This window comes from Bubalus kerabau, chromosome 19 (genome assembly GCF_029407905.1).
Source record: "Bubalus kerabau isolate K-KA32 ecotype Philippines breed swamp buffalo chromosome 19, PCC_UOA_SB_1v2, whole genome shotgun sequence".
Lineage (NCBI taxonomy): Eukaryota > Metazoa > Chordata > Mammalia > Artiodactyla > Bovidae > Bubalus > Bubalus kerabau.
In genome coordinates, this window is record NC_073642.1 from 53,148,658 (window position 1) to 53,168,852 (window position 20,195).

At 37.6% G+C, this 20,195-nt stretch overlaps 1 protein-coding gene across 28 annotated transcripts in view; it reads right to left on the reverse strand.

The window, feature by feature from the left end:
* The window catches only part of LOC129634294 (DBH-like monooxygenase protein 1), a 326,306-nt gene extending 322,034 nt beyond the window's left edge, over positions 1-4,272 (reverse strand). For 11 of the 28 annotated variants that reach the window (XM_055556403.1, XM_055556402.1, XM_055556401.1 and 8 more), the window contains exon 1: positions 3,228-4,079. The gene's annotated coding sequence lies outside the window, so the exon portion shown is untranslated. Of the gene's footprint in view, positions 1-3,227 lie in introns of all 28 variants that reach the window. The other 17 variants (XR_008705520.1, XR_008705529.1, XR_008705527.1 and 14 more) reach the window with 8 other exon arrangements.
* Positions 4,273-20,195: the final 15,923 nt, after the last annotated feature.

Genomic DNA, 20,195 nt, shown 5'->3' on the forward strand with positions numbered 1-20,195 from the left:
TTTCTCATGATGTACTCTGCAGAGAAGTTAAATAAGCAGGGTGATGATATACAGCCTTGACATACTCCTTTCCTGATTTGCAACCAGTCTGTTGTTCCATGTCCAGTTCTAACTGTTGCTTCCTGACCTGCATATAGATTTCTCAAAAGGCAGGTCAGGTGGTCTGGTATGCCCATCTCTTTCAGAATTTTCCACAGTTTATTATGATCCACACAGTCAAAGGCTTTGGCATAGTCAATAAAGCAGAAATAGATGTTTTTCTGGAACGTTCTTGCTTTCTCCATGATCCAGCAGACGTTGGCAATTTGATCTCTGGTTCCTCTGCCTTTTCTAAAACCAGCTTGAACATCTGGAAGTTCACGGTTCACGTATTGCTGAAGCCTGGCTTGGAGAATTTTGAGCATTACTTTACTAGCGTGTGAGATGAGTGCAATTGTGCTGTAGTTTGAACATTCTTTGGCATTGCCTTGGTTTTGGATTGGAATGGAAGCTTACCTTTTCCAGTCCTGTGGCCACTGCTGAGTCTTCCAAATTTGCTGGCATATTGAGTGCAGCACTTTCACAGCATCATCTTTTAGAATTTGAAATAGTTCAACTGGGATTCCATCACCTCCACTAGCTTTGCTCATAGTGATGCTTCCTAAGACCCACTTGACTTTGCATTCCAGGATGTCTAGCTCTTAGGTGAGTGATCACATCACTGTAGTTATCTGGGTCGTGAAGATCTTTTTTGTAAAGTTCTTCTGTGTATTCTTGCCACCTCTTCTTAATATCTTCTGCTTCTGTTAGGTCCATACCATTTCTGTCCTTTATCGAGCCCATCTTTGCATAAAATGTTCCCTTGGTATCTCTAATTTTCTTGAAGTTATCACTAGTCTTTCCCATTCTAATGGTTTCCTCTATTTCTTTGCATTGATCACTGAAGAAGCCTTTCTTATCTCTCCTTGCTGTTCTTTGGAATTCTGCATTCAAATAGGTATATCTTTCCTTTTCTCCTTTGCTTTTCACTTCCCTTCTTTTCACAGCTATTTGTAAGGCCTCCTCAGACAGCCATCATGTTGTTTGTATTTGTTTTTCTTAGGGATCATCTTGATCCCTGTCTCCTGTACAATGTCATGAACCTTCATCCATAATTCATCAGGCACTCTATCAGATCTAATACTTTGAGTCTATTTCTCACTTCTGCTATATAATCATAAGGGATTTGATTTAGGTCATACCTGAATGGTCTAGTGGTTTTCCCTACTTTCTTTCTTTTTTTTTTTTTTATTTTATTTTATTTTTAAACTTTACATAATTGTATTAGTTTTGCCAAATATCAAAATGAATCCGCCACAGGTATACCTGTGTTCCCCATCCTGAACCCTCCTCCCTCCCCATTCCATCCCTCTGGGTCGTCCCAGTGCACCAGCCCCAAGCATCCAGTATCGTGCATCGAACCTGGACTGGCAACTCGTTTCATACATGATATTTTACATGTTTCAATGCCATTCTCCCAAATCTTCCCACCCTCTCCCTCTCTTCCCTACTTTCTTCAATTTAAGTCTGAATTTGCCAATAAAGAATTCAAGATCTGAGCCACAGTCAGCTCCCGATCTTGTTTTTGCTGACTGTGTAGAGCTTCTAAATCTTTGGCTGCAAAGAATATAATCAATTTGATTTTGGTATTGACCATCTGGTGATGTCCATGTGTAGAGTCTTCTCTCGTGTTTTTGGAATAGGGTGTTTCCTATAAGCAGTGCGGGTCAGCAGTGGACTGCCACAGTGACAGGGGCTCTGGGTGCAGCAGACTTGAGTATGGCATAAGCCCTCTTGGAGGAGGTCGCCATTAACCCCACCTTAGAGTTGCCAGAACTTACACAGGACTGGGAAATAGACTCTTGGAGGACACAACAGAAACTTGTGTGCACCAGGACCCAGGAGAAAGGTGCAGTGACCCCACAAGAGACTGACCCAGACTTGCCTGGGAGTGTCTAGGAGTCTCCAGTGGAGTCGTGGGTCGGTGGTGGCCTGCTGCAGGATTGGGGTAATGAGCGTAGCAGTATATGCATGGGATCTTTTGAAGGAGGTCATCATTATCTTCATTACCTCCACCATAGTTTGCTGTTGCTGCTGCTAAGTCGCCTGAGTCGTGTCCGACTCTGTGCGACCCCATAGATGGCAGCCCACCATGCTCCACCGTCCCTGGGATTCTCCAGGCAAGAACACTGGAGTGGGTTGCCATTTCCTTCTCCAATGCAGGAAAGTGAAAAGTGAAAGTGAAGTTGCTCCATCGTGTCCAACTCTTAGCAACCCCATGAACTACAGCCTACCAGGCTCCTCTGTCCATGGGATTTTCTAGGCAAGAGTACTGGAGTGGGGTGCCATTTTGGGCCCAGGTAAATAGCGGAGAGGGAACACAGCTCCAGCTATCAACATATCTGCACTAGAAGATCCTTAACTGTTTTCCCTAATGACTTTGTCCCACAACACGAGTATCATTTTTTCCCCTCCTGTGGGGGCCATGACTTTAGTTTAGAAGACTTGTTGAAACAATGTATTCATCTTTTGTAGCTTTTACTTAAAATTAAATCCTGTGTCTGATTTTCAGTATGTTTTGCTCCGAGTCTATAAGGGATCAGTTGCTTTAATAATGCCTTGGGGCATTAGTTGTTAGTTGTATGCCTGGATTTGTTGGTTGGCTATTCTGATTTTAGGCAGTTTGGGAAGGTATGTAAAGAATTTTACTCAGTCCTCTCACTCTACAATTCTCACAGTTTTGACTGCCTTCATACATTATAAATGATACTGCTACCTCAAAACACCAATGGTTCACCTTCTGAACACACCATAGTCAAGCGCTGTAGCAAATAATGCTTTATTTTATATTTTTTACCTCTCCATATACCACAAGTTATAACCTTCAATATCTGACCAATGGGTTAAATACCACCTTCAGAATCCCATCCTGAAACTATACTTTCTCAAGGGCCTCTACAACCAAGCGTTGTAACCTGGGTTTGCACCCTGAAGCAAAGCTGGAGTCAAGGGCTTGCATACAGGCAGATTACTTGGGGAAGTGACTCCAAGGAGCAGGAATGAGAGACTGTGACGAGGAAACGGGAGAAAAATGGTTGGGCTGCACCCCACAGGCCTATAAAGCCTGTGCTTGCCTAGCTTCAAGACCAAAGAAAGAGGACAGAGTCAGCAGGAGAGAGATCAGCAGTTTAGTGGATGGGGAAGCTTACCTGTCTGAGGCGAGGTCCTGGGCAGTGCCCCACTATGCACTGTGACCTGCAGGCAGGACTTGGCAGCAGTCTTTGCTCCTGCCAGGAGAGGAGCGATTATCAGTTACAAGGGGAATTGATTTCAGCTGGGCTCCCTAGTTACCAGGGAAACCAGTAGAGGAGCAAGCCCTTCACCTGGCCTTTGATGAGAACAATCACCAGCTGAGGCCTGAGGCAAATACAAAAGAAGATCAGTTACAAGCATAGGACAGAGGTAAAAGCAGGCACTGCTCAGGCAGGGGATACAGAGAACAAGAGAACAGTCATCTTGAGTGGCCTGACCTTACCAAACACAATCCAGCTGTGGGTTATTGAGCTAAATACTATACTGGGGAGCTAGAGTTTGATCCCACTGGGGCCTTTAAAGGGTTATGTAGAATGCACCTGAGAATTGACTCCTTGAGTATGTGTGGGTGTATGTATGCGTGTGTATATATATATATATATGTGTGTGTGTGTGTGTGTGTGTGTGTGTATTACAATCAGAGTTTCTAATTGCATTTAACTCCCTTACATGTACGGATTTGCACATGAATCAGAATTGCTGAGCTGGTTCCCATATTTGAGAAAACTGCTGCTGCTAATTCACTTCAGTCGTGTCTGACTCTGTGTGACCCCATAGATGGCAGCCCACCAGGCTCCCCCGTCCCTGGGATTCTCCAGGCAAGAACACTGGAGTGGGTTGCCATTTCCTTATCCAATGCATGAAAGTGAAAGGTGAAAGTGAAGTCGCCCAGTCAGGTCTGACTCTTTAGTGACCCCATGGACTGCAGCCCACCAGGCTCCTCTGTCCATGGGATTTTCCAGGCAAGAGTACTGGAGTGGGGTGCCATTGCCTTCTCCGTTGAGAAAACTACTAACTGTCTAATAAAATCTATGTTGTGAAAAGCTGTCATTACTTTTAAGACATAAATAAATTTTCAAAAACAGAATTGCATTAAATATGTGAATCAAATTATTCTCACAGGAGATGATATCAAAATTACCAACACAATCTACAATATCATTATTTATAAACTAAATAAACAGGATTTTCACTGTGGATTAATATTTAATTAATTACACTATAATTACTTGTTTATTAACTAATATGCGTTATTTTTTGGCTATACTGCTTTTCATCATATACATTTGGTCATAGCACATGTATTTGCTGTAGAAAATTGGGAAATACCCACTGATAAATATATGTATGAAAAGAATACATGTAATTCTTGACATAATATTTCTCTCTCAAAGAGGTGTATTTTCTGTTTGGATTATGTTTCTATTAAATTGCTAAAGCAATTTATTTGGTCAGTATGTTTTTTTCCTGTTGTCTGGGTTTTTTTTATTTAAATGAAAGGAGATATATAGTTATTCTGCTTTAAGGTTCATACAGAATTCTGACAGAAAATATGTCTTTGAAGAATCTAATAACAAACCACCAAAATAAAATAAACCATAAATTGAGTTTTAATGTGATAATTGTTGGACATTCCATGTTAAGAGAATAATTGGTATATGGTGTATATAGGTAACTTTATCACATTATAGAATGTTTGATTTCTTAGGTGTTGTGGCTACTTTCTCTCATGCTCAGTCACTTCAGTCGTGTCTGACTCTTTGTGACCCCATAGACTCTAGTCCACCAGGCTCCTCTGTCCATGGGATTCTATAGGCAACAATGCTGCTGCTGCTAAGTCGTTCAGTCATGTCCGACTCTGTGCGACCCCATAGACAGCAGCCCACCAGGCTCCCCTGTCCTGGGATTCTCCGGGCAAGAACACTGGAGTGGGTTGCCATTTCCTTCTCCAATGCAGGAAAGTGAAAGTGAAGTCGCTCAGTCGTGTCCGACTCTTAGCGACCCCATGGACTGCAGCCTACCAGGCTCCTCCGTCCATGGGATTTTCCAGGCAAGAGTACTGGAGTCGGGTGCCATTGCCTTCTCTGATAGGCAACAATAAGCTCAGCTAAAACAGTGACTGTTTCTCTAACAGGGCTGTTTTGATAGAGGAACCTGGCTCACCGTGTGCTCGACTTGACTTATACTGTATGAACTGATATGGTCACTTGCTCTCTTATTACTTATTCGCAAAGCACCTAAAATTTGCCCTTAGCAGAATTCTGCACTCTAATAATTTATTCTATTTATTACTCATAATTAACTGTGTAATATCCCTCTGATTAAATTAATTAAACACTAAAAAGCAGATGTTGTTTCCGTATTGATGACTTTATAGTTAATGCCAGAAACTATTCTAGCTAATTCTTAGATAATCATACATTTTAAAATATACCACTCCCTCAAATTCTCTATAACCTACCATGTCTTACCCCCTTGAACTTTGGGTGGGATTCCACTCTAAGAATAGTCTACTTACTTCGATGTCGGCTTTATCTTTAGGGAATCACTAGATAGATTTTGGAGAAGGCAATAGCACCCCACTCCAGTACTTTTGCCTGGAAAATCCCATGGATGGAGGAGCCTGGTAGGCTGCAGTCCATGGGGTCGCACAGAGTCGGACACGACTGAGTGACTTCACTTTCACTTTTCACTTTCCTGCATTGGAGAAGGAAATGGCAACCCATTCCAGTGTTCTTGCCTGGAGAATCCCAGGGATGGGGGAGCCTGGTGGCTGCCATCTATGGGGTCACACAGAGTCGGACATAACTGAAGTGACTTAGCAGCAGCAGCAGCAGATAGATTTACCTTCCTTTCATTGTGTGTGCATTATACCAAATGAAACTTTGATACTTTTGGAATGAGAATAATATCTTAACATCTCATTGTTATATTATGTCCTTATTTCTTTATCTCTATACTCTATTACATTTACTACACACATGAATAAACACACATCTGATTAAACTTGTCTAGAAACTCATATAACAAGTTTTATATTACATTCTTCTAAAGAGAATAAAGACCCTGTTTGTAGGTGAGCTAAGTATCAATATTAACTGAAATATAGATAATTCCTGAAACTTCAGTGTCTTAATACAAAGGAGAATTTTTTTCCATGCATGCTTGAGCTTAGTTGCTGCTGCTAATTCACCTCAGTCATGTCCGACTCTGTGTGACCCCATAGACGGCAGTCCACCAGGCTGCCCCATCCCTGGGATTCTCCAGGCAAGAACACTGGAGTCGGTTGCCATTTCCTTCTCCAGTGCATGAAAGTGAAAAGTGAAAGTGAAGTCGCTCAGTTGTGTCCTACTCTTAGCGACCCCATGGACTGCAGCCTACCAGGCTCCTCCGTCCATGCGATTTTCCAGGCAAGAGTACTGGAGTGGGGTGCCATTGCCTTCTCTGTGAGCTTAGTTAATGGTGGTCATATTAATCAGAAAATATTGTTTCATCTGGTTATTAATGGATGAAAAAATGGAGGCTCTTTAATTTTTGAAAAATAGTTTCCAAAGCCACTTTAGAGATGTGCTCACTCTGCTAATAGATGGAAGAAGAAATAGTCTGAATTCCTTGAGCCAGAATTCAATGAAATACCCTGAATTCCTTAAGCCAGAATTCAATACCATAAGCTTTCCTAGATGCAAGAGGAGATAGGGGATTCTGAGTGGTGCGACCTGAACAAATCATTTAATTCTGTGTGTTTCGGTCTACAGCCTGAATTCATATATTCCTACCAAATAAGACTATTTGGATTATCAAATTCAGTGAGGTTATCCACTCATTCAGGCTTCTGATCTCTTCAAGGCTTTAACTCTGTTTCTTCGGTACCTTTGGGGAGCATAACAGTTTCGCACAGTTGTTGTGCCTGACATTTAACAACTATATATGTTCCCTTTTATCCTGCTAACACCATTAAGACTATTTCCTTCATCATGGCTTCTGAAGTTAAATCCTTTAAATTATGCTATCAGTATCCTGCCTGATGCTTAAAAGAAAATTATTTAGCTTTTAAATGCTCCACTTGAGACAAACACATGTCTTGGGAAATATAAATAAATTGATTTTGATTGAATATCTTTTATGAAAAATCAATGATTTATTTCATAAATACACTGGGAATATATACATCATAATTCCACTGAATACTACCTTATTTATATGTAATATTCTCTTTTATTAAAGATGTATTTTCCCCTTAAGAAGTTTGACATTTTATATGTAACTACAAAAAATGAAAGTGAGTACACTGTTTATGATTAGAAATCCAATATTTTTATCATAAAATATGAATCTTAAATTCAAACAAAAGTACATATTATGAATTTGTGTCTACAATAAGTAATATCAATTTTGTGAGAAAACTGATACTATAAGCAGTTATTCAAACAAAATATAATCTCAACGAGCTGCGACAACATATACTTACAAAAATACTGAGAGTTGTAAGCCATTGTACATGTAAAATCAGGAAGTACCAATTTTCCAGCTGATATTAGTTTTGAAGATCTTTATGTATATTTTAGTGTTTTTGAAAGGTTTGACATTTTATAGTCATGTATTATATAATAAAGTCTTAATGCTACTGGTCTGCTTTCCCTGCTGCTTTGCCATCACAGAATCTTAAAACAAACAAACTAGGAACAAAAGAAATACAACAAAACTTGAAGACTGAAGTAAAGGAAGGAAACTGGAAAAGAGAAAATGAAAACAAACTTAAATGCATAATAGTAAATCATGAAATACAATTAAATAACCACATGTATTTATTCCACTAAACGTGAATGGGATGAATTCCCTTGGAAAATGCAAAAAAAAAAAAAAAACTGCACATAGTTCAGATAGAAAACATTAAAAATCAAAATTATGTGAACAAAATTTACATGAATGAATACACCTCTCTTTTTCTCTGTCCGCATAAAGTTCATTTTTATGTATATAAAAACACTGAGTTAATTGGATCATATAGATACAAGAAGTCTCAAAGATTTAAAAAAAAATCAGAAATGTTACCAAAGATACTACCTTAAAAAATAATACTGTAATTAAATTAGAAATAAAATGACTTACAAATTTGTTAAATTTCTTTCTTTCTTTTTCTTTTTTTTTTTTTAGTGAAGTCCAATATAATGCAAGCATTAGAAAGAACCCACACTGGAAATTACAAGATATTTAGAACTAAATGGTAATAACACTATGTATCAAATCAGAAGGCATTAAACTATAGTAGTAATTGAAGATACTATTGAAGTAATATTTTTTATAAATATATATTGAAAACAAATGTACAACAAACTTTTAGTTCATGCTGCTCTAACAAAGTGCCATAGATCAGTAGATAATAATAGAAATTTATTTATTTATAGAGGCACATGGACATCACCAGATAGTCAATACTGAAATCAAATTGATTATATTCTTTGCAGCCGAAGTGGATTAACTCTACACAGTCAGCAAAAACAAGACCACTAGACTATTCAGGTATGACCTAAATCAAATTCCTTATGATTATACAGTGGAAGTGATTATATAGATTCGAGGGATTAGATTAGATAGAATGCCTGAAGAACTATAGATGGAGGTTCATGACATTGTACAGGAGTCAGGGATCAAGACCATCTCCAAGACAAAGAAATGCAAAAAGGCAAAATGGTTGTATAAGGAGGACTTACAAATAGCTGAGGAAAGAAGAGAAGTAAAAGGCAAAGGAGAAAAAGAGAGATATATCCATCTGATTGCAGAGTTGCAACAATTATTAAGGACAGATAAGAAAGCCTTCCTAAGTCATTAATGCAAAGAAATAGAGGAAAACAATAGAATGGGAAAGACTAGAGATCTCTTCAAGAAAATTAGAGATACCAAGGAAACATTTTCATAAAAAGATGGGCACAGTAAAAGACAGAAACAGTGTAGACCCAAGAGAAGCAGAGGTCATTAAGAAGAGGTGGCAAGAATACACAGAAGAACTATACAAAAAGATCTTAATGACCCAGATAACCATGATGGTGTGATCACTCACCTAGAGCCAGACATCCTGGAGTGAAAAGTCAAGTGGGCCTTAGGAAGCATCACTATGAACAAAGCTAGTGGAGGTGATGGAATTCCAATTGAGCTATTTCAAATCCTAACAGGTGATGTTGTGAAAGTCCTGCAGTCAATATGCCAGCAAATTTGGAAGACCCAGCAGTGACCACAGGATTGGAAAATGTCATTTTTCATTCTAATCCCTAAGAAGAGCAATGCCAAAGAATGTTCAAACTACTGCATCTCACATGCTAACAGTAATGCTCAAAATTCCCCAAGCAAGGCTTGAACAGTACGTGAATCATGAACTTCCGCATGTTCAAGCTGGTTGTAGAAAAGGCAGAGTAACTAGAGATCAAATTGCCAACATCCATTAGATCATAGAAAAGGCAAGAAAATTCCAGGAAAGCATCTACTTCTGCTTTATTGACTACGCCAAAGCCTTTGACTGTGTGGATCACAATTAACTGTGGAAAATTCTGAAAGAGATGGGAATACCAAACCACCTTACCTGCCTCCTGAGAAATCTGTATGCAGGTCAAGAAGCAACAGTTAGAACTGGACATGGAACTACAGACTGGCTCCAAATCGGGAAAGGAGTACATCAAGGCTGTATATTGTCACCCTGCTTATTTAACTTCTATGCAGAGTACATCATGAGAAACGCTGGGCTGGAAGAAGCACAAGCTGGAATCAAGATTGCTGAGAGAATTATCCGTAATTTCAGATATGCAGATGACGCCACCCTTATGCAAGAAAGTGAAAAAGAACTAAAAAGCCTCTTAATGAAAGTCAAAGAGGAGAGTGAAAGAGTTGGCTCAAAACTCAGCATTCAGAAAACTAAGATCATAGCATCACGTCATGGCAAATAGATGGGGAAACAGAGGAAAAGGTGACAGACTTTATTTTCTTGGGCTCCAAAATCAATGCAGATGGTGACTACAGCCATGAAATTAAAAGATGCTTGCTCCTTGGCATAAAAGCGATGACCAACCAAGGCAGCAATTAAAAAGCCGAGACATTGCTGACAAAGTTCCATATAGTCAAAGCTATGGTTTTTCCAGTAGTCATGTATGGATGTAAGAGTGGATCATAAAGAAAGCAGAGCGCTGATGAACTGATGCCTTTGAACTATGGTGTTGGAGAAGACTCTTGAGAGTCCCCTGGGCTGCAGGGAGTTCAAACCAGTCAATTCTAAAGGAAATCAGTCCTGAATGTTCATTGGAAGCACTGATACTCAACTCCAATACTTTTGCCACCTGATGCAAACAGCTGACTCACTGGAAAAGAGCCTGATGCTGGGAAAGATTGAATTCAGAAGGAGTAGGGGGTGACAGAGGATGAGATGGTTCGATGGCATCACCACCTCGATGGACATGAGTTTGAGAAAGTTCTGGGAGTTGGTGATGGACAGGGAAGACTGGCGTGCTGCAGTCCATGGGGTCGTAACTGCTGCTAAGTCACTTCTGTCTTGTCCGACTCTGTGCGACCCCATTGACGGCAGCCCATCAGGCTCCCTTGTCCCTGGGATTCTCCAGGCAAGAACACTGGAGTGGGTTGCCATTTCCTCCTCCAATGCATGAAAGTGAAAAGTGAAAGTGAAGTAGCTCAGTCGTGTCTGACTCTTAGCGACCCCATGGACTGCAGCCTACCAGGCTCCTCCGTCCATGGGATTTTCCAGGCAAGAGTACTGGGGTGGGGTGCCATTACCTTCTCTGATGGGGTCGTAAAGAGTCCGATATATCTGAGCAACTGAACCAAACTGAACTGAGAGGCTAAAAGTCTGAGATCAAGGTGCCAACATGAGTTCTGGTGAGAACTTTCTTCCTGTTTGTAGACTGATAATTTATCATTGTATCTTCACATTTCAGAGAGCAGATAGGGCACTTTTCTTGTAACTCTGTAAGGATTCAGTTCCTATTCATGAGAACACCACCATCATGGCCTCACTTAATCATGATTACCTCCCCAAATCCCTGCCTCCTAACATCTTCGTGTTGCAGGAGAGAGTTTCAACGTATGAAACATTTAGTCAATAAGAAAGTATATATTATATAACATGGGGAATATCATTAATATCTTGTATTAACTTTTAATGAAAAATAAACATTTTATACAATTTATAAACATTTTATAACAAGTTTTTTAATTTAAATTTATTTATTTTAATTGGAGGCTAATTACTTTACAATATTGTATTGGTTTTGCCATACATCAACATGAATCCGCCACGGGTGTACACGAATGTTCCCCATCTTGAACCCCCCTCCCACCTCCTTCCTCGTACCATCCCTCGGGGTCATCCCAAGTTTTTTAAAAATTGTTTAAAAAATTTAAAAATTACATTTTATACAATTTATAAACATTTTATAACAAGTTTTTAAAAATTTTTTAAATAATTTAAAAATTACAAACATTTACTAAATAATTCTATAAAAGTGCAACAAAATAAATTTTTAAAATGAGAAAATAAAACATAAACAGAAAATCATTAAAACAGTAAAAGAAAAATAGACATATAAGAAAACGAAGTCCTTTAAAATAGTTTATGCAGAAATAAATCTTGAGTAACATTTCTAAGAAAAAAATGGAAAAGAAAAAGTTAATATTAAGAATGTTAAAGAGGACATGAGTTTATTACTTAAATATAATACTTACTCCTTTGATACTGGAAAACTTGAAGGCATATTTTTACCTATAGAATATCTATTTGGTAATAGTCATAATTATTAGATACATTAATTCATATATATTTGAGTATTGTTACTTTTATAAACATAACTCTAGGCATATAATAGCAACTTTGTAATCTGCTTTTTTTTCCTACCTCTAATAGAAAATAAACAACAAAACTATAAAAATGATAATTATCTTAAAGCAAAGTTCTTATCTCTTGGTCAAAATACGAGTTATGAGGTTCAACTTACTGTGATATTGTACATTTTAAAGAAAATTCAAATAAGCAGAGATTTTTCCAGATACCTATAAATGTCAGAAGAGAAAGAAAAGGAAAAAATAATCATAAATTATAAAGCCAGAATATAAGCAAATGTTTTTTTAATATATATTTTTATCATACAGTATACTAAACCCCCCCACATAATTGAAAATTTTATATTTAATATTTATTTATAGTAATTATTTTGTTAATTCTCTTCTGGATCACATGAAAATTTTCAGTATACCTAAAAACATTACAGATACTGTGGCACTCAGTTTGATGCTTTCTCATCAATTTGACACATTTTCATTTATCATTAAACATTATGCAATTTTCCAATAAGTTATCATGAATGTTCATGTCCCAACAAATTTGAATACATTTTGCATAACATTACATTTAACATCATATTCAACATTTTAATAAATTCAATTATGTCAGGGTGTATATGTAGCAATTCTGTCAAAAATCACTTAGTTTTGTTAATATGATAAATCCTTTAAAGACACAATTTACTCATCATCTGGGGTCATATTATAATGCATATTTAACTTTCTTCCTTTCTCACTTTTTATTTCCTAAATAGAAATGATTAGTCATATTTTCAAGAACATTAAAGTGTTTCAGTTCAGTTCAGTCGCTCAGTCGTGTGTGACTCTTTGCCACCCCATGAATTGCAGCACTCCAGGCCTCCCTGTCCATCACCAACTCCCGGAGTTCACTCAGACTCACGTCCATCGAGTCAGTGATGCCATCCAGCCATCTCATCCTCTGTCGTCCCCTTCTCCTCCTGCCCCCAATCCCTCCCAGCATCAGAGTCTTTTCCAATGAGTCAACTCTTCGCATGAGGTGGCCAAAGAACTGGAGTTTCAGCTTTAGTATCATTGCTTCCAAAGAACACCCAGGGCTGATCTCCTTTAGAATGGACTGGTTGGATTTCCTTGCAGTCCAAGGGACTCTCAAGAGTCTTCTCCAATGCCACAGTTCAAAAGCATCAATTCTTCAGCGCTCAGCCTTCTTCACAGTCCAACTCTCGCATCCATACATGACTACTGGAAAAACCATAGACTTGACTAGACGGACTTTTGTTGGCAAAGTGTTTCCAGCCGTCCATATTGTTTAAGAAAATCAGACATAATTTTAGGTAATGAGTGAATGTGTTAGTTTTTTTGGTGTCAAGAGAGCATTCCTTTATTGAGCATTCCTTCTTTTCTCTTTAAAAATGAATATTAGCAATGTTTTAAGTTTTTCACTCCAATGAAAACACATTATATACTTTACTAAAATATTTATGTTTAGTTGTTAATAAGTAATAATTACTCTTTCTTTTCTTAATCTATGTACTTTTATCACACTTATATGGCACTATTTTTTAACACAATCTGACTACTGGATTAAAGCATACTTGCTTCTTGTTTAAACTCATTGTGTCATATCTGTGAACCACAAAGCCCCAACTATAACAGTAATCTTATCAGTTGAGTGAATTTTCTAAATGTCTGCTCTCAAATCTCTGCTAGTTTTTTTCCTCATGATAGCTATTTCATTAAATATTATAAACTATCTTATGAACTATTACATAAATTAGGATTTGAAAATAAGTAGTGTTTTTCTATAAAATCATTGTTGAAATATTTAGAAAAATTTGAACAAGCCTTTCAAAATAGTAATGTATGTCAGGTATTTAACAGACAAATTAACTAAAAAATATAAAAATTCTGCACATAGATTGTTTATAAGTGTCTAACTTCTTGATCTTTTCTAAAGAAAAAGATGAAGACAGCATAAAATACACTATGTATGTATGTTCTGCAAAAATCTTGCCACTGATTACTATGTATTCATGTTAAAAGGAATCATTTGCCTATACAAACCTTGGTGGAAAATATGCATTCATACATTTTCAGTAAAAATACTGTATTTAAGCTAAATATATACCTTTGATGGAGAAGGCAATGGCACCCCACTCCAGTACTCTTGCCTGGAAAATCCCATGGATGGAGGAGCCTGGTAGGCTGCAGTCCATGGGGTTGCTAAGAGTCGGACACGACTGAGCGACTTCACTTTCACTTTCCTGCATTGGAGAAGGAAATGGCAACCCACTCCAGTGTTCTTGCCTGGAGAATCCCAGGGACGGGGGAGCCTGGTGGGCTGCCATCTGTGGGGTCGCGCAGAGTCGGACATGACTGAAGTGACTTAGGAGCATACGCCTTTAAACCTGTTCATTAGCTTAGCAACTGCAGTGTCATCAGAATCCAAAATGTTTATAAAATTGCAAAGAAATCCAGTTTGGTAGAGTTGTTTCCATAATTTATTGTGTTCACCATACAATAAACTTTTGTGCTTCTATTTTAGTGGTTATTATAAACCTCTTTTCTTGTAATTGTGCATGTAATACTTATCTTCCTATCTGCCTTTGTCCTAAAACACAAAACTTTTCATGCAATTTTTGTTTGAACAAGATTTTGTACCCCTCTTAAGCTACATTATCAGAGAATGGATTTTTAAGCTACATGAATTAAGGGGTTCATTTATGCAAATCCTTCTTGTACTATCTTAAGTCAACCAAATAAAGTACTCAGTATTAAGCCCTCAAAGAAGAGGGCTAGTGAGTAGCAGGTATTATGGCTTAATAAATAAATAAATATGCAAATGGAAACCAAACAATCAAACAAACAAGAGCCCAGGAAAAAGGCAAGACACTGTTTATACATTCTCCAAGCCGATGTCCCAGTGGAAGACACACTGAAAGCCTGTATATCATGCAAGTCTGGATGGAAGTGGTTGCTTATTTCTTTAGGACAAGAAACTTCACTGCTTAAAACCACTGATTTTCAGGTAGTTTGCTTACTTTTCTTGCTGGTCTTAAAATGTTACATGAACCAGCTAGATATATACTACAGAGGTTCTACTGTTTGAACTCATGCCACAAATCCTTGTTCTTGTTCATTAACACTGGCCTCTTCACACATCTGTCTAGACTAGTTCTCTATACCTTTCAGAAGAGAGTGCTACGAGTACAAAGTTCTCTTTAGTATTTGCTCAAATATATTAACCTGATTAAGCTGTTTATTTCTATTTAGAAAACAAAACACATTCAATGTAATTGCACATACAGATGTAGAGTTTTCTTTGATTCATTCTATATTTTAAACATAGACATGGTTATTATTTAGTGTTGTTTCGGTTGAAGAACTGTTCCTTTTCTTAATACATGATCACATTTTCTCTGACACTCTAATGACATCTTATCGACTCTACCTCTTACTTCTATGGTCAACTTCACCATGGTGTCTTATCCTTCATATTTAGAATAAATGCCAGAAAATTTTATTATATTTAAAAATCAACCATGTTTATTCAAATCCATTTCCTTTTTTACTGCTATCCTGACCTTTCTCTTAATAGTCTACATGTTCCTCATATTATCTAACTATTTCTTTATCTAACACTCATTTCTTAAATTACCTTGCCTCTATTTCTGTCAATACACTAAAAGAAGATATCATTAAGGTGAGAAAATACATCTATTACTTAACATTTAAAGATATATTTTCTTTCTTCTATAATCTGACTTTATATTATTGTCTTATATATTTGATAATTTCTCCAACTGAAACATGCTCTAATTCCCTGAGCTTTTCCTACAGCTATAGCCACTTATTCTGAAACATATAGCTCTATTTTTAAATCTCAACGGTTCTAAAAACATAGGCCTAGTTTCACTTTTGTGAACATTCTTGCCTATGAAGAAGCCACTGGCTACCTTTCCCAACAATTGCTATCAATACTTATGAACTCCCACCCCCAAGCAGTTAGGACCTCCTTTGTCACAGGTCGCATCTTTGACTCACATGTTATCACACCCTGAACATCTCAAAATCATCTGCAGACATCATGTCCAATGCTTAAACTTTTATCTCTTCTGCAAGATTCTTTTTCCCCATCTCAGTGAGCATGACCAACCATGCTGCTAAGTCACTTCAGTCATGTCCGACTCTGTGTGACCCCATGGACGGCAGCCTACCAGGCTCCCCCGTCCCTGGGATTCTCCAGGCAAGAACACTGGAGTGGGTTGCCATTTCCTGCTCCAATGCATGAAAGTGAAAAGTGAAAGTGAAGTTGCTCAGTCATGTCTGACTCTCAGCGACCCCATGGACTGCAGCCTACCAGGCTCCTCCATCCATGTGATTTTCCAGGCGAGAGTACTGGAGTGGGGTGCCATTGCCTTCTTCATACTGAGCTGCATAAATGAGAAGCCTCAGAGTCAACTCTACCCCAAATCAATATAATCACGAAGTCTGTCATATTTTTATCTCCTTGATAGCTCTCAAGTAACTCTTCTTTCTGTTTTCACTGGCCCAAAATGATTTAAGGGGGATGACATTTCACACCATCTAAATTTACATTTGGTAAATTATACAAACTCTAAGCTTCAGTTTCCTCACCTATAAAATTGGGATTAACAATGAGGGTGATTTGAGGGATAGACAGACACATATTTAATATATGCATAACACTGTCAGTACAGTTTTGCTAAACTTAGCTTTTATATAATCTCTTTTGTGAATAGCATGAGAGAATAACTATAAATATATGCTGAATATTTCAATGTGATCAGTTCTCCAAACTTGAGCAAGAACAGTCTTTTTAAAATGTCACTTTCACCATGCCATCCTTCGACCAAAAATTCATCAATTCTCTTCTGTTTTTCTTAGAAGGAAACACAAAACAAGTAATACTGCCTCTGAGGCCCTTGGGCTTCCAAGGTGGCTCAGTGGTAAAGCATATCCCTGCCAAGCAGGAAACACAAGAGATGCATGTTCCATTCTTGTGTTTGGGAAATTCCTCTGTAGAAGAAAATGGCAACTCAGTCCAGTATTCTTACTTGGAAAATCCCTTTGACATAGGAGCCTGGCATGCTACAGTCCATGGGGACTTAGTGACTAAACAGCAGCAACAGCTGAGGCCCTTAGTAATGTAAGTTCAGGATTCTCTCCAAGTTTATTTCCAGGCTATTTAGGTTACTCTTGCTTCTTCCTGATTCAGGATCTCCTTTGATTTCACAGCCTGTGGTTTGCTCCCTATAATGTGAGCTTTGCCAATTTTGCATACTTTTCCTTCAGAGCATTGCCAGGGTTTGGGATTACATGCATATCTTATTTTGTTTATGCTTATTTGCACCCCTAATCTACCAAGTTTCATGAGGGAAAGGTCATGCTTTATAACTCATCCTTATAAACCCTAACATGTCCAAGGTCTAACATGCTATCTGGCTTATCGTAGGAACTCAATTAACATTTTTAATAGATTGATGCATTAAGAAGTGGGTGAATAAACTTTAAACATATACTGTAACTTTTTTTTTTTCCAGGAGGAGAGTATTATTTGCATAATTCCAGAGACTACTACTCTATATGAGACGTTGTTTTGATATTCTTTTCTTTGTCCTCTCATTTAGATAACTAGCAAGAAAAACAGAACAGAAAATTTAAACATACATTTAAGGGTAAGATAATGCATTTTTGATGGCAAAATGCTAGTAGAGCAAATAGAATCAGTTGAGAAAGTTTGACTATAAAATAAAAACACCTGAAGAGACTGGGTTTATTTTTCACACAGTTTTAATTTTCACATAATAAAGCATTTTTTGAGTAATATCTAAGTGCATATTATGTCCCAGACACTTATGCTAAGACTTTGGGATAAAATAATGATAAACACATTATAATGGTTAAGATCAAAGTCTTGGGTACCAGTTTTTCTGTGTGAGAATCTTGTCTTAATCACTTACCAGCTCTGGGCAAGTTCTTTAATCTCTATTTGTCTCCCTCTCTCTAATGATGAATAGAAGATACCAGCTACCTTCCAGGGTCATTGGGAGGATTAAATGAAGGTAAAAAATTTAGGAATATAATTTGTGTAAAGGACTCTGCTTGGCATAAAGGACATTTTAGATATTATAAAACATGACTACCATTATTTTGTAGCCTTACTGCTTAGCTTACAATTGAATGGAAGGAAAAACAGGTTAATAGACATCAGCAATATACCATGGCAAATCACACTGAAGGGAAGTACAATGCTTTATGGAGTCATAAAGTGAGAAGCCCTGCCTGAATTTGTGAGTGCAGAGAAAGCTTGATGTATCAAAGAGGACCTAGTCAGTAAGCCCAAGTTAGTCTTCAACCAATATGAACAGCCCTCTGAATGTAGCATATACAGAATTAGCATATGTAATTGTCTTGAACTGTTCGTGTGGTGAAAGCCTAAAGTCCATTTGGTGAAAACATGAGGAGACAAAAAGTTTACACCGAAAAGGAAAGATGTCTCACAGTCTGCTGAAAGCTGTGAGATTTACAACAGGAGAAATTCTCCACCTGTCCTTCAATCATCCATTTACTTACAAGTATATTTTGTCTGCAAGAGAATGGTTCGAAGTTAGGCAGTCCTTTAAACAACTCAAAGTATTTAAAAATATAAATCCTTTTTTTGGACAGGAATCGTGAAATCCATTTTCTCCTTCTCTCTTTCTCTCCCATTTTCTTCCATTTTTCTCCTGCTTCCTTACCATCTTTCCTTTTTCCTTTCTCATTTTTTCCTTTCTTCTTAATGCAATACCTATGCTACTTTGCTTCATTACATCATCTTTTCAAAAGTTCTGTAGGAATTCTAGGAATTTTAGATTGTTGAACTCCTTGCATGTCTTCTGGTTGAAGTAATCTATGATTCTGCATTAAAACATATAGACATGCATACACATGCAGGCACACACACACATAAGACATTAGCTATGAAACAAAAATTAAATGAGCCAGCGTATAAAAATGCTGAAGTATTAGGAAAGGAGATGAAGGAATAGAGATCGATCCAGCTCTGCATCTATATCAGTTTTTCAGAGTGTCAATATTAGGCTTCTACAATTCTTTATTCACCTATTGGGTTGTGTGGAGTCTCAGCTGCAGCACGTGGAATCTTTGTTGTATCATGCGGATATCTCTTGCAGCACACAGATCATCTAGTTGTGGTGTGCTGGCTTAGTTGCTCTGTGGTATGTTTCTCACCAAGGATTGAACCTGGGTCCCCTTCATTGCAAAGCATATTCTTAACCACTTGGCCACTAGAGAAATCCCTAGGCTTCTGGAGGTTAAGAGAGTCCACTCACAAATAATATCATGAGTTTATTCAATAGAAGGTATTGTTACGTAACTACATTAAACAGAAATTCGTATGTGTGGATTATCTTGAAAATATAAATCTGTACTGCTTGTGCATTACTTGCACAGTCCCACCAGAACAAAGACTTGGGGGAAATACTCTGTTGCTTTTCTCTGACTATTTTTGCTTCAATAACATATTAATTGTAGGTTGGTTGGTTTTGGATCCCTGAGTACATTAAAGAAAAACATGTCTGTAACAATTTTATGAAAACCATAGCTGTCTAAATAAAAATTCAACTTAATGTTCAAAGCCACATTCATATCTGCAGTTATAAATCTTACAGACTGCTTACACAGAAATCAGGAAATGAAAGTGAAAAATGTCAATGAGCTGGTCCACAGGAGTTATTGAGCTATTTGCTATATATACATACAAGTCTCCCGTATTCTTGCCTCAAGAATCCCATGGACAGAGGAGTCTGGCAGGCTACAGTTCAAAGGGTTGCACAGAGTCAGACACAAATGAAATGATTTAGCATGCACACACTATTGTTCAACCAAACACTGCATGTTCATTATTCTTTGATTAAGTATTTCTGTGCTTTTAAATATTAATAAAATTATTGCATCATGATTTAAAGTAATCCTCAAGATCTGTCAGCTTTTTTTTTTTTTTTTTTCCCTTTGTAGTACTGGATTCGGAATGAATCCAGAAGTCCATTGTCATGAGTGTTGCCTTAGAGATGTTTTATTCCTAGTGAGTAGAACTGTGAGTTTACAATCTTGCCATTATATTTTGCCACTATTGAAACTGTTACAAAGGGATTATGAGATTAATCCAGGGCCAGAGAGATAGTCATTGAGTAGTTGGCTGAAAATTATGTTGCAGACTTCTGATTCTTAACCCAGTTGGCTGCATA